Source organism: Moschus berezovskii, chromosome 16 (assembly GCF_049115385.1).
Source record: "Moschus berezovskii isolate FMDL1 chromosome 16, NW_MosBer_1.0, whole genome shotgun sequence".
Classification (NCBI taxonomy): Eukaryota; Metazoa; Chordata; class Mammalia; order Artiodactyla; family Moschidae; genus Moschus; species Moschus berezovskii.
In genome coordinates this window covers 34,507,937-34,518,608 of record NC_142475.1, presented here as the reverse complement: position 1 = coordinate 34,518,608, position 10,672 = coordinate 34,507,937, and the positions used below count along the sequence as shown (strand labels likewise).

Genomic DNA, 10,672 nt, shown 5'->3' with positions numbered 1-10,672 from the left:
TTGGTTATGCTATTGGGAATCTGTCCCTCTCCATTTCTCAGCTCTCACTTCTCTTGTTGGCTTTTGAGCTGACAGTTTGACACTAGCAGCTCCTGGCTTATATTCTGCCAACTTAGCAAACCCAGCCAACGAGAGCTCCTCCTCAGCCAACAAATAGTTATTGAGGGCCTGATACATATGAAATAGGAGATGCATGCAGTGATCAACTAGATAATTAATGTTCTTGCTCTCAGAGAGCTTACATTCTGATCATATGAGAGAGAATAGATAAGTAAACAAACAAAGCCATTTGGGCTCTGGTCATTAATATGAAAAAATAATACAGGGTAATGTGGTAGAGGGCTTCCCAGATGACTCAGTGGGTAAAGAATCCACCTGAATGCAGGATACAAAGGAGACGTGGGTTCGATTCCTAGGTCAGGAAGATCCTCTGGGGGAGGGCATGGCAACCTACTTCAGTACTCTTACTCTTGTCGAGAATCCCATGGACAGAGGGGCCTGGTGGGCTACAATCCATAGGGTTGCAAAGAGTCGAACACAACTGAAGTGACTAAGCGAGTGAGTAAGCAAATGTGGTAGAACATAAATATGGTGGCTATTTTTGTTTCATTATCCCGGGATTCCTATTATCTTAAGGGGCATTTGACTTAAGACATGAACTATTATGAGAAAAGGCAACCAGGTGATCTAGGGAAAGAATATTGCATGGAGAAAGAAGAGTAGATGCACAGCTTCTAAAATGGAAATCGGCTTAGCCTGTTCTAAGTAAAGTGAAATGAATGTAAAGAAATAGCAGGTGATCAGATACATGAGATAGGCAGGAATTAGATTGAAGGGGCTTTATAGGCCATGGTAGGTGTTTGGATGTAATCCGGGTCACAGTGAAATGAGGACAGCTAAGAAATATAAGGTGACCTTTTAGAAAGATCATTCTGGAGGCTGTGTAGAAAATTTGCCAACCATGAACCAAGACTGAGAGTGTTGGTCTGACCTGGATAACACGCCCATCCCTAAATCAGTTGATGTGGCCAGGGTGATGCAGTTCTTTGTTTGGTCCATCTCAGGATGTGCTAACTCCTGGGGTCATCTGAACTATATGAACTACAAGTAGAAAAGGGGTTGCCCTCTCACACTGAGCTGTTATTTCTAGAAGAAAGGTGAATGGCTAATTACAAATAGAAAATACCTGTCCACTCCATTATCCAATGTATGCAAAGCGTAGTTGCCATTATTGGAAAAGTCCTGGAGTCTGCAGTATTCTGGGACCGAGTGCTCCCCAAGTCAGACTTTCTCACCAGCTTCCGGGGTAGCATCTGAACACTGGGCAGGAGTCTGAACTCTGAGCAAGGTCATTCGGGTCCTAAAATAATATGGGGATGTAAATATGTCATTAAAATTAAGTTGTCTGATATTTTATTTTTTTAAAAGGTTGCTAAAGATCCCAGGAGAGGCCACATTTGGGGGAAAAAACATGTTTGATACCATGTTCTGACACCATGTGTAGAGGCTGAAATCTTTATATTTCTTTATCTTAAATAGTCTTTATAGGAAACTCGATAGGAAATTCAAGTGTGTCTTAGTCTCTGAGGATTCAGTCCCTGACTAACTTTAAGGAATTCAGATACAGTAAATCCCTAGTGTCCTCTGGTATTCATCTGAGAATTCTTGAAGGAAAGAAACTGTGATACAGTGGTACTGCCAGTCAGGACACAAGATGCCCTCTATAAACAGCAGCTCTCAAAGCCTAGAGGAAAAAACTTAATGTGTTACTCACCAGGGGAAAGGGGTGGGGGAAATAAAAGGAGAGTCCAGAAATTTCAGGTCATTGGATCTCATCTCATCATTTCAGTTCCCAGGAAGGTGATTGAAGATTTAATTAAGTTTGGATAGTCGAATAAGTATAACCAGAAAGTTTCACTTGCAGAATTTCCATATAGCATTTGGATTTGTATAATAGAACCTGCCTTAAGGGAAAACCTGCTTCCTGGCTGGGAACTTTTATAAAATTGGTCATAAAAATGTATATAGGAATGTTTGGTTTCTTTTATGTGGTCTCCACTGCTGCCGATAAAGTCAGAGTTTGGATATCTCTCAACACTTTTTGTTTCTTAATAAACGAAGTGTTGGGGATGCCAGTGATCTAGCTTGTTACATTTGCTAAAGCTCCTTGTCTGTTACGAGCTGCATTATCTAATGGTCAAAACAGGTAGTCTTCAATTATCCGCAAATATTTATTGAGTACAGCTCCATGCAAAGCCTTGTGTGAGATACAAAGGCAGAAAATATCTGCTCCCAATCTTTAAGAAATCTAAATCATTTGGAAGCAAATATTTTTCTTTATTCTCTTCTCCCTTCGATAGCTATATAAAAGGGTAGGAGTTACAGGTGTTTCTAAGTACACTAAAATGGCATAAACCCACATATTTCATGGGGTGGGGGGAGGTACATAACAAACTGGAATTACTGACAAAATGACTTTCCAGTATGTCCAATATACCAATGCACATTATAACTAAACCTAGTATAATAGTAATACCATAAACACTACCCTTAATTTTCTCCCAGAATCTATTTTATTCATTCATTTATTTAATAAATATTTACTCTATGTTCCTTCAAAAAATCTGTGACAAAACAGTGCTTGTACTGCATCCTGAGAGGAGAGAGTGGCATGGGTGTTGGCAGTTTTGTGGGTGTCATTGAGAAGCTGGGATATGGTTTAGGTCTTAAAGAAATGAATAACCCTCTGGTCTGAAAATAGAAAAGGGCTGCGTAACTGGTGCTGTGTCATCCTTGCTTTTTCTCCAGTTTCTACCTGCTCCTCCAGGGCTATCACTTTTATTGGTACCATTTCAGATACTTTTTATATGTTCTCATGATGTCCTACTTTATATTCCTATATTCCAGGCCTCTCTCTGGAGCAGATTCACATTCTCCTTCCCAGTGTACATTACTACCATAAAAATTTTAATAGAATAGCCATTATGGAAAACAGTTTGGAGGTTCTTCAAAAAATTAAAACTAGAACCATTGCGTAACCTAGCAATCCCTCTACTGGGTATATATCCAAAGGAAATTAAATCAGTACTTCAAAGAGACATCTGGGCTCACATGTTCATTGCAGCATTATTCACAAGAATCAAAATATGGAAACAACCCAAGTGTCCACTGATGCATAAATGAATAAAGAAATTGTGGTAAATATTTTTAAAAAAGAGATTTTGCCCTTTGCAACAATGTAGATGAAACTGGAAGGCATTATGCTAAATAAAATAAGCCACAAACATAAAGGAAAAATAATCTCATTTGTATGTGAAATCTAAAAATGTCATTTATATGTGGAATCACAGAATCAAGGAGTTGAACGGTGGTTACCAGGGGTGAGGAGGCAGGGGAGATGGGAGATGTGGGTCAAAGGGTACAAAGTTGCAGTTGTATTGGATGAGTAAGTTCTGGAGATCTAATATACAGCATGGTGAGTCTTGTTAATAATATTATATCATATATTAGAAATTTGCTAAGAGAATAGATCTCATACACACACACACACATAACTGTGTATAGAGATTTAATTCACGTGACTGTACTAATCTTTCACTATATATATGAAAACATCATGTTATATACCTGAAATATAAACAATTTTTATTTTAAAAGAGAAAAGAAAAAATGACCCAATGTGTCCTTTCTGTTAGACTTACATTTCTTTCTGTATTCCATATCTTGGCTGATATGGAATTACCAAGCTACCAACCTCACAACCTCATTCTCGGTTCTTTATTCTTCCTATACTTCCTTAACTCGGGTTTCCCAGGTGGCACTAGTGGTAAAGAACCCACCTACAAATTCAGGAGACACAGAGATGCAGGTTAGGAAGATACCCTGAGGGCATGGCAACTCACTCCAGTACTCTTGTCTGGAGAATTCCATGGACAGAGGAGCCTGGCGGGCTACAGTCCACAAACTAGCAAAGAGTTGGACATGACTAAAGTGACTTAGCATGCATGCACTTCCGTAACTCATCACCTTCCAAATTTAGCAGTTTGACTTCCATTTGTTTCCAGCGCTGTCCTTTGCATTTGGTACTTACTTGTATTGATACACTAATCATGTAGTGTTACATATATGTATTAACATGTGTGTGTGAGTTCTGGGTAGCCTATGGCTTCTTAATCTTTGATTCCATTCCCAGCAACTAATGAAGACTCTTGAGAGTCCCTTGGACTGCAAGGAGATCAAACCAGTCAATCCTAAAGGAAATCAGTCCTAAATATTCATTGGAAGGACTGATGCTGAAGCTGAAGTTCCAATACTTTGGCCACCTGATGCAAAGAACTGAAAGCTCTTTTCATTGGAAAACACCCTGATGCTGGGAAAGATTGAAAGTGGGAGGAGAAGGGGATGACAGAGGATGGGATGGTTGAATGGCATCACCAACTGGATGGGCATGAATTTGAGCAAGCTCCAGGAGTTTGTGATGGACAAGGAGGCCTGGTGTGCTGCAATCTGTGGGGTTGCAAAGAGTCTGACACAACTGAGCAACTGAACTGAACTGAATGCCATAGCCAGCAACATAATGTACATGGGATGTGTGTCAAAGGAATTGTGTTAATGTCTATTGTCTAATCAATTATCTAACAATTCACCCAACACCCATTTATGGAAAACTTGCTTTGTTATTCAAACTGTGCTTACTTGATACTGAGGAGACGAAGATGAAGAGACACACCATCCTTGCTCTCTGGTAGCTCACAGAGGACAAGGAAAAACAAACATTTAAATAAGTGATATTGAAAAATTAAAATTAAGATAGACCCAATACTCTTAACCATCTATCATTTTTAGTCTCAACATATGTGTATATGTGTGTTATCTTGTTTGATAGTGATATTGCAGATTTTGCAATGATATTCTCTCTCTCTCTGTAATTATTATTTCAATGCATAATCAGTTTAAATTTGGTAAGATCTCAAGTTGAATTATCACTAGCAAAGTACTTGGGAGAATAAAAACATTTCCTCTTTAAGGAGTGTGTTCCTAAGAAGAATATGATCCTTGCTAGGAAAACGAAAATATCATGGGATCCTATCATTAAATCTAGTCCTAATAGAAATACAAATTCACCTCATGGCTACCCAGGCTTGAGCATAAATCAAGATGCAGTGAACTTAAGGATTGTCGCCAAAAACTAGTGATAAAACTCTGAGAATATTGATTATTCCAGGTAGACTGAAAAACTGACTTAAGAAAATTAATTAAACACCCCAGAAAGGCCAAGGGAAAAAAAAAAAAAAAAAGGAGACCTTACAGTTTTCCCCTGAAATCATCTTATCTCAACCACTTTCTTATAAGCTTGTGTTGAAAAGACTCTTTCAGGAAAGTGCAAATGTTTACCACAAAATTTCACTTGTTGTCTGACTGCCTCCAGATTCACTTTGAAGATTTTTCTGAGGTCAAGTAAGGTTCTAGTAGCTCTTTTGAAGTACAAAAAAGGAAGAATGTTCTTCAGGTTGAACCAGCTTGCAGGTTATTATTATTACCACTGAAAAATTGAAAAGGTTCACGATGAACTTTCAAAATGGAATTAGTCTGCACAACTACAAAAACCAAATGTAATTTATGTTCAGAAAGGGAGAAATGCTATCCAATTTTTTTCAAAGACAGGTTATAGCACAAAGTAGGCAAGGTACATTAGATTAGGAGTTAGCACAGTATTTTATTTTAGCACACCATTAAAGTGATTAAAAATCTATTTTCTCCAAGCCCTACTACACTCGGTCTCAGCAGACATTTCCTCTTTCTTCATCCTAAAAGTTGAAGCCATCAAGTTTAATCTACTTTAACAGCCCTACCTCCTGCCCCATAAATTATCTATATCCACTTCCATCTTCTGATCCTCTTCCTTCATTTTGGACCCTGTTTGAAGGGAGCACTACATTGGGCACTTCTTTGACTGTTCAAATAGAGTCCAAAAAAGCAATGGCTTAAACAACTTAGGGCTTTCTTTCCCCTCATATTACCAAGATTAGGAAGAGACATTCTAGGTCTGATACAGAAACTCTATAGTGGCACCAATGGCTTGGGCCCCTTTGATCTTTCTGTTCTTCCTTGCTTTGCACTTGACTCCCTTCCAAAGAGATGCCTCTTGATCAAAGAGTGGTCACAGACATCATGTCCGCATGCCTGAGGGTAGGAAAGAAGAAAGGGGTGGAATATCAAAAGGACATCTTACAGCTTAGGGAGTCATCTTTTGAAGGATAGTCCCTAGACCCAACAATTTCTTATCTCATTGCTCACCATTCTGTCATAAGGGCAGTAATATCTCCAAGGAAAGACAAGAGACAATTCTTCTGAAACTTGGCACGTTGCTTCCTCCAAAAAACCAGGATTCTGTTAGAAAGGGAAAAGATGAATAAACAACTCAGTCATTACCATGGTATCTTAAATCATTTCTTCTACAAAGTTAACCCTTTTCAAATGTTACAAAAGCATAGTGAGGCAAAGCAGCTAAAACTTGTAAATCAGACAGATGTTCGGTTCTCAGTTCATTGCTAATTAGCTCTTGGATCTTGTTCAAGTTATTTAACATTCCCAAGCCTTAGTCGATCTATAAAGTGGAAATAAGATTACCTATTGTGAACACCTGTTTGGGGAACTAAGTATAAAGAACTGCTATAGTGCCTGGAACACAGTAAGTCATCTATCATTTATAAATATATGTTGTTGTTCAGTCTCTCAGTCAAGTCCAACTTTTTGTGACCCCATAGACTGCAACACACCAGGTTTTCCTGTCCTTCACTGTCTCTCGGAGTTTGCTCAAACTCATGTCCACTGAGTCGGTGATGCCATCCAACCATATCATCCCCTGTTGCCCCCTTCTCCTCCTGCCCTCAATCTTTCCCAGCATCAGGGTCTTTTCCAGTAAGTCGGCTCTTCGCATCAGGTGGCCAAAATAATGAATATTCAGGGTTGATTTCCTTTAGGATTGACTGGTTTGATCTCCTTGCTGTCCAAGGGACTCTCAAGACATTTAGATACCATGAAACAATGCTTTGATTTTCTTTGAAACATCTATATCATCTTATTGCCCCAGTAGGCACCTTTTCCACTGCTGTTAACCAAGTAAGTAAGTATATCCCCAGGTTTTGTTCTTGGCTTCCTGACACCCTTCCTTCTATGTTTCTCATTCATTATCTTGGTTTCAATTACACTCAAATGCTGATTATTCTCAGCTTACTCAGATCCCAGCTTCTGACTCACCCCTTGGGTATTCCCAAAGTATCTGTATGGGTTAAAGACTAGTCCCCACAAAGAAATGCCCACAGAAACTCCAAATGTGATCTTACTTGGAAATAGGGTCTTTCCAGAGGAAATTATGGTAAGACTCTTGAGATCAGATCATCCTGGATTAGAGTGGGTACTAAATTCAATAGCAGGTGTCCTTACAATAAACAGAAAAGAAGACACACACAGACATGGAAGAGAAAGCCATGTGAAGACAGAGGCACAGATTGGAGTTACGTCCCTCCAAGCCAAGAAACACCAAGGATTATTGGCAGCCACCAGAAGCTAGGAAAGAGACATAGAACAAATTCTCCCCTTAGAGCCTCCCAAAAGAATTAACTCTGCCACCACCTTGATTTTGGATTTGCCCAACTATGGGAATATAAATTTCTCTCACTTTAAGCTCCCTGATTTTCAGTAATTCATTGTGACATCCCTCAGAAACTATTCCAGTGTCCCACGCTGAACTCATTGACCTCTCTGAATGTTTCTTTGCCCATATTTTCTAACTGATAGCACCACTATTCATGTAGACGGTTCAGCTTGTTTTCCTCAACATCACCCCCACCAGCTCCCTCGTCATCCAGTCAATTACCAAACCTCATGTCAGACCATTTCTAGTATCTGGCCTTCTGTCTCCAAATTCATCAGCCACTTTTTTTTATTTTGAGCTACTGATGTCTCTTATGTGGAGTTATACAAGGCTCCCAGTGTGCCTTCTTGCATTTTAGACTATGCCACTGAAAGAGATCTGGCCAAAGCACATAACTCATCACGAGCCTGACTTACTCAAAACTGTGACGCCATTCAGTGCCCTGAAAGTGAAGCCCAAGAACCGAGCTGGTGATGACTCTGCTGATTCCTTCCTGTCCATGTGCCTGTGTCCACACTGTCCCCGCTGGTACTGCATCTCTCTGCTCACCACCATGTACCTTCCTTGCCAACTATTACCCACTACACCCCATGGATGCACCCCTCTCAGAAGCCTTCTTGATCCCTGTTTCAAGTAGATACCTTCCTCTGAGTTCCTATAATATCCTGGATGTTTATCCTGAGCTGTGGAGTTTTACATATTGTATAAAATGTAAGCAGATTCTTAATGGTAAGAAATAAAGAATCTAACTCCTCTGCTAGTTTGATCTCCATGAAGGTAAGGGCTCTTCTCCTTCACCTCTCCAGAAACCTGCACAGTGCCTGGTAGATACATTTGTCTTCAATCATTGTTGAAGGACTGAAGAGCTTAAATATTTCTCCTGTGAAACTACCAATTCCCTTCACATTGTCTTACCACCATTGGTAATCATGTTCAATTAGTAATTTTGAAATGATCTTAAATCCTTTTTCTTATTGGCTATTGCAGTCAATTCACCCAAGTCCCTCATTTCCTCTTTAGTCACACAGGGTCTCTACAGAGACCTAAGGGGCAGTGGTGTGCAGGCTCCAGAGTCAGTGGCTCAGTTGTGTCTGATTCTTTGCGACCCTATGGATTGTAGCCCACCAGACACCTCTGTCAATGGAATTTTCCAGGCAAGAATACTGGAGTGGGTTGCCATCTCCTACTGACCCCAGGATCGAACCTGTGTCTCTTACATTGTCAGGCGGATTTTTTTTTATCACTAGCGTTACCTGGGAAGCCCCAGAGTCAGTGGGGTTGGGGTCAAATCCTGGCTTTACCACTTTCTAATTCTGTGACCCTGGTCATGCTCCTTGAGCTTCATCTGTGTATTTGTAGAACAGAAATGATCAAAGCACCTACATCGTAGGATCACTGCCCTTTACTGATCACTAAAAAACACAAGCATGAGATAAAGATGGAGAACGTATCAGATGAACTGAGAATCACACCACTCTCCTGGCTTCAGTTCTCTAAGTTCAACAAGTCTGTCACAGAGACATGGACTTTGAGCTAAACGTTAGATTTTACTGGTTCTTGTTTTTGCAGTGGTGTGTAGGTAACTACCAAACCTGACATCTCTTCTTCTATATGGTCTGCAAACCTTGTTGGGGTCAGGGCCTTTTTTTTTCCCCAGAATGATTTCAGTAGACTCTGAGGTACTCTGCTTCCTTTTCCTCTGTTTCCTTCTCATCCTCAACAAGATTGCTGTCCCAAAGTGTCGTTTCGATCATAATACCTCTCTTCATGGAAGGGAACAAAATCTTCTGGTTCTCCATCAAAGGCAACTCCAGTGTTGTCATGTAGGCTTCAAGGTCCTCACCCAAATGGTTTTCCTACCACACTCTCCTCCCCTGCTTGTTCCTTTTACCTTCTAGCCAAGCAAACTTACTTATGATCCACTTCAAACAGCTTGCCTGATAGTGGCCTTAAGGCCATTATACATTTTCAATTAGGAGAAGATTCTGGGAAAACATTAATATGCTTTTCTCCTTTGCCTCTTCAGGTTCATGGGCCTTTCCCTAGTGGGGCTGAGGCATCCATCCACCAGGAAGAAATCACATTGTTACTGTTGGGAGGAACTGAGAAGGAACAAGTTAATGCTGAACTTCTGATTGTTTTTTAAATATTTATTTATGTCGTTGCGCCAGATTTTAGTTGATGAATGCAGATCTTTGATCTTCATTCCAGCATGTGGGATCTTCAAGTGGCAGCATTCAAATCCTTAGTTGCAGCATGTGAGATCTAGTTCCCCGACCAGGGATCAAACCTGGGCCCCCTGAATTGGCAGCCCAGAGTCTCAGCCACAGGACCACCAGGGAAGTCTCTTGAACTTCTGACACTTCAGATAGTACTATCAGGAGGGAGAAAACTTGAGACTAGGTTTTCTGAGAAATACGGAAATTTCAAAATTCCTCTAGTTCTATTTTTTTAATAAGAAAATCAAAGCCTAAAAGCTGTATGAAGTCTCTTCTGTGATGGCCAAACCATGAGGTTTGCTACTCTGTCTGGAAAGAATGTATAACAGTGAAAGAGGGAAAAGCCCATCTTTTTTGGCTTTAGTGGCTCCTGAGAGATGAATGGTAACTGAAGCTAAAGCAATCCATTGAGGCTCTACAGTTAAGACATGGGTTGAAAGGAAGGTGTCTGATAAATCGAGGCATATACTGCCCTGGTTCCCAGCTTCAGTTCTCTGAATCATTTAAGCAACTCCATCACATAGATAAAGCTTAGAGGTTTTGTCTTTTCAATTTCATCCTCTTCCTTCTTTAAAGATGTAAGATACTTCAGGGCAAAGAAACACATCCCATATCCCATAGTTTGGTTTCTGATTTATTGGTGCCAGAGAACGGAAAGTTCTTTCCAATAGTCATGCAAATCATCACTGATTTACCAGATCGAGGCTTGAGACAAAAACACATCAGTAAAACCTCATGCGACGAGTTGACTCACTGGAAAAGACTCTGATGCTGGGAGGGATTGGGGGCGGGAGGA

The 10,672-nt window shown here is 40.2% G+C and overlaps 1 long non-coding RNA gene across 1 annotated transcript in view; it reads right to left on the bottom strand.

Moving 5' to 3' along the window:
* Positions 1-5,771: 5,771 nt before the first annotated feature.
* LOC148775243 (uncharacterized) overlaps positions 5,772-10,672 on the bottom strand; it is a 45,184-nt gene continuing 40,283 nt past the window's right edge. Inside the window, exons 2-3 of the long non-coding RNA XR_016039305.1 lie at positions 6,298-6,390; positions 5,772-6,183 (exon numbers count right to left, since the gene is read on the bottom strand). This is a non-coding gene — a long non-coding RNA (uncharacterized LOC148775243). The remainder of the gene's footprint in view (positions 6,184-6,297; positions 6,391-10,672) is intronic.